The following is a 5,337-nucleotide window of genomic DNA, read 5'->3' on the forward strand; positions in this document are numbered from 1 at the left end:
ATCTATTTTTAGACAAACTCTGAACCGCGGTTCAAAGTCTTGAACCCGGGTTTAAGGAATTAATGTGCAAACGGAACGTTGAACCCGGATTCAAAGTCTCTTAACTATATAATTAACTGTTAAACCGTGGTTTAAGACATAAATGTGCACTTCGCTTGCCATGCAGTATTGCTTTCACGATGATAAACCAAACACTACTCAAATAGTATAGTACCCGAGTGCCATGATAACAGGAAAATCGTTAAATTATCTAACCACACATATTTGCCGTACTCGGTCAGCCCGTCTGGAAATCGTTGCTGAACGCCTGAATAGGCTGTCGAAATTTTTCAGTTTGCTATGAATAACACAGTCTGATTTTAATTTTCGATCGAAAAGTATTTACAAAACGCAAAAAGATTTTTTTTAAACCCGCGACATAAGCCTTTTGCGTAAAAATATTACGTGATCTTTCGTCGTATAATTTTTATCGGCGAACATTTGTGTGTGGTTTCAATATATGTGCACTTGATGACATACGTTTCATTCGGTGGATTTGCGATTAACATGTGAAAAAAACACAAACAATAAAACTTGAGTTTTCGATATTATTTTATGAAACCTGATTTTTTCAACTTAAATTCATAACAAGGGTATGCGCCGAATATCTTTTTACCAGGTTTTCCGAATGAAAAAAACTGGTTATTAGATGGGCGAATGTCGGCAGGCAGGCGGGCGAGCTGGCGGGCGGGCGGAACAAGCTTGTCCGGGCCATAACTTTGTCATTCATTGTGTGATTTTAAAATCATTTGGCACGTTTGTTCACCATCATTAGACGGTGTGTCGCGCGAAAAATTACGTGGATATCTCCAAGGTCAAGGTCACACTTTGAGTTCAAAGGTCAAAAATGGCCATAAATGAGCATGTCCGGGCCTTTACAATGTCATTCATTGTGAGATTTTTAAATCATTGGCACATTTGTTCACCATCATTGGACGGTGTGTCGAATGAAAGAATTAAGTCAATATCTTTAAGGCCAAGGTCGCCGCGACTAAAACTAGATTTATTTTGAAACAAAGGGGGTTAATTATAAAAAATCAGTTCAGTTTGAGTTGTCTCTCTTTATCAGACTTTTTGTTCAATTTGAAAACCTGGTTTTGTGACAATTTTTTCCCTTGTCTAAAGATATTTCTATTAAACAAATAACAGCATCATAAGTTTACCTTTCCCTTTATTATTGTAAACAGCTCCATTTAATACTGTTCCTTGAAAGTGTACATAAATGTTTATTGTAATTGCAATACGGTGAGGCAACCATTTACCAAAACTTTATACAAATGAAGCTATTTGTCTTCTATAACACTCTGTACTTTTGTCTCAGATTATTCTGTGCAGTTCCCACTGGCAAAATAAGGAGGGCAGTTTCCGCCTTGACTGGATTTTCGCTAAGAAGAGATTTCTTTTAAAGGAAATGAAAACAAAATAAAAGCGGTACGTGTCGTCTCGTATTAGCCTGTGTGGTCTACACAGGCTGATAGGGGGCGAATTTTACGCACGTGTATTACGCCCATTTTCACAGACCGCGGATCATACAATCGTTAGACTTGTCCGAGGTTTGAGTACCACGAGAATTTTCGAGAACTGCCCTATGTTGGATACTTTGGATCATAATACAGCTCGAAAAGCAGTGTGTTCGTTACTCGTGCCATAGTCTATTGTGGCGTTAATTTTACAGCATTACAGGTGATAATAATTTGACGTCATCATAACAGTACTTTCAGTTAACATATTAAAAACAATGAAGAAAATAATAGATAGTTAGGTTTTCTGTTAAAATACTTATGTACATGTTACGCCAAGTTATCAAAACTTCTGACTGTAATTAGACCAACTTCCTATATTAGTGGTAAAAAAGTTCAAACTTACAGAGCGAAAGTTAACGAATGCCACGGTTTACAACTAAATACTCTTTGTATCATTAATTCTGAATGTAAATGTAAAAGCATTTATAACGTAGGATAATTGACTGCAGTGATAGTGTCTCATATAACAACGATTTTGATGGATTCATTTCTGTTTTTGAAACTTAGACTTTTGTCTATATGTTTGGCACACCTGAACTGTCAGAACACAATGTGCTCATGGTGAGCTTTTGTATTCTTCTTTTGTCCGTCGTGCGTCGTTCAATCAAATCCAGTTGGGTCAAATAAGAGTAAATGGACATTGTTTTGTCAAATTACTAGCCGAATATGGTGGCTCTTTAATTTTTAGCTCGGCTGTTTTCGGAGAAAACCCGAGGGTATTGTCATAGTCAGCTCGTCGTGTCGTCCGCAGTCCGATGTCCGCCGTCCGCTTCGTGCTAAACCTATAACATTTTGATGTTGAACATTTACTGTAAAATCAAAGTGCTTCAACCTACAACGTTGGAACTTCATATGTAGCTCCACCTTGATGAGTTCTACATGCCACACCCATTTTTTGGGTCATTAGGTCAAAGGTCAAGGTCACTGTGACCTTAATAAAATTATTCTTACAAGCTTTCAATTATTCAAAACTGCACCCGCAGCCGAGCGTGGCACCCGTTATGCGATGCTCTTGTTTATTGTATCATTAGTCTCTAATACTCGATATAGCAAACACCAATATGTTTATATCTAATATACTATCAGCATGGAGTCAAGTCACAAATATGATAGAAAAAAAGCAATAGTAAAACAATTTTATGGAATAATAAAAACATAATTGCAAATAACAGCTCTTTTTATGCCCCCGAAGAAGGTCAATATTGTGATCGCAATGTCCGCCTGTCTGTCTGTCCGTCTTTCTGTCTGTCACACTTTGCGTTCATGTTTCGAAAAATGCTCATAACTTCTATGTCGCTTCAGATGTAACCTTCATATTTGGTTTGCATATATATATGGACAATATAACTTTTATGTCGCTTCAGATGTAACCTTCATATTTGGTTTGCATATATATATATGGACAAGGCCTTTCCATACGCATACAAATTTTGACCCCTTTGACCATGACCTTGAACTTAGGGTCCGCGTTTAGGTTTCGAAATATGCGTTTAAGTTTCGAAAAATGCTCATAACTTCTATCTAAGCTTTTTTCGGGGGCATATGTCATCCTATGGAGACAGCTCTATGTTTAATATGTCGATCAACTTATTGATTACCGGATAAACGATTTTGATTCCTTTGATAATATATGATACTTGTATGAAAACCATAATGTATAACACGCTAATTAAAAGTATTCCAGCACATATAACATATATTATAAACACAAACATCACACAAAACGTTAGAACCCAATTCCTCGAAAAAAAAACAAAACAAAACCCGTAAAAAACTATTATACAGAACACAAATAACCAACATCATTAACGTTCCATCCAAAGTCCAAATAAAATGGCAAAATATATACCACGAGCATGAATTATATTGGATTTTTTTTATCATGTCTTACAAAACTGCAATCGCCATCACACTTAGAAACTTTCAGTTTAAATACCTAAATCGAATTATCGCGACCAATAAATATCTTCTTCGATGCAAATTATCTTACTCTTACTTATGTGACTGCTGCGGTGAAAATATAGAAACTCATGAAAGAGGGTTAACTTGCTTTTGCTTTAACAGCCTGTGCCTTTTTTATATGGAAAACTAGTTTACACAGTTTAAATTTTTGATAATTTAACCACCATTGTATTTCTGTTCTAACCTGTTAGTGCTAGAGCAGTTTTATATTATATCGAATTTGGGGCTTAGAATATACATCAACATTTACTAAATGATAGCTCTTGATTTTATAAAAATGTTAATGCTATTTTCGCAAAACAACGGGTGGCCGCGTAAATGTTAGCAAGTTATTTTTGATCAAGAAATGTGAGAAAAAAATCTGGGTTGTCGTAGCTTGCCGCTACATTTGATAGCAAAATATGGCAAGCGGTTGGACGCATAATCCCACGAAACTATGTTTCTCATGAGAACCTAGGTTCTCAGAATGAGAACCTAGGTTCTCGCTTGAAGATTGCACATGGCTTCAAGAACCAAAGTTTTCAAATGAGAACCTAGGTTTCATGAGAACCTAGGTTCTGATTTAAAAACCTAGGTTCTCGTGAGAACCTAGGTTCTCATTTGAAAACCTAGGTTCTCATGAGAACTTAGGTTCTCATTCTGAGAACTTAGGTTCTCGAGAACCTAGGTTCTCATGAAAAACCTAGTTTCTTGGGATTATGCGTCGAACTGCTTGCCATATCCGTGGTTTTCATTGGGAACCATGGGTTCTCTGAGAACCTAGGTTTTCTGAGAACCTAGTAGGTTTTCAGAGAACCTAGGTTCTCATGAGAACCTAGGGTCTCATTATGAGTACCTATGTTCTCATGAAACCTAGGTTCTAACGAGAACATGTTCTCTGAGAACCTAGGTTTTCAGAGAACCTAGGTTTTCAGAGAACCTAGGTTTTCAGAGAACCTAGGTTTTCAGAATTGCGTAAACTTGCTCGTTTGGAATACGGGACACATATTATTCAGGGCGAAGGATCAATGGGGTTCACATATGATTACACACGGGCTGGACAGAATGAAAACACGCCGTTAAGAACTTTCTTTTTGCAGATATCTCAAGTTATTGAAATATGTTTGCAAAGTCTTTAGTGCATAAGTTTTCTTGCAGTGTTGCCGATATCTTACGATTGAATAATACATTATTACACATTATCAATAGGGATAAAACTTTTATTTATACCATAATTATTGCTTACTTTATCAAAGACATACTTAAAATAGAAAACTGTTCCGTACAGTCGTTTGAGGCCCGAACAAGGGAACTGAATATCTGAAACTCATTTAATGCTGTAACAATGTATTATGTAACGATCTGAATTTGTTTCAATTTTTAGTCTCAAAACAATATTTACAATTAAAGATGTATTTCAAAAACAGTTTTAATTTTTTATTAACGTGTTTAGACCAATGTCGACCGATTACTTTTACTAATTTCATTCCCCAAGAAGTTTCCTACAAGTCGTAGAATATTACTGAGCATTGTCTGAACATTGTTCAAAAATGTTCTTGGGGAGTAACATTCACGGTTTCACGCCTATTTCTATAGTTTTACAGATATGCCGCCAGCGTGTACCAAGCAATGGGAGACAACTGGAGGTTAATTATGGCAAGCGGTTCGACGCATAATCCCAAGAAACTTGGTTTCTTATGAGAACCTAGGTTCATGAGAAACTAGGTTTATTAAATTCCAAGAAACCAGGTTTCTCATGAGAACCTAGGTTATCATGAGAACTAGGTTATGAAATCCCAAGAACCAGGTTCTCATGAAAACCCAGGTCTCATTT

The sequence above is a fragment of the Dreissena polymorpha genome, chromosome 1 (genome assembly GCF_020536995.1).
Source record: "Dreissena polymorpha isolate Duluth1 chromosome 1, UMN_Dpol_1.0, whole genome shotgun sequence".
Classification (NCBI taxonomy): domain Eukaryota; kingdom Metazoa; phylum Mollusca; class Bivalvia; order Myida; family Dreissenidae; genus Dreissena; species Dreissena polymorpha.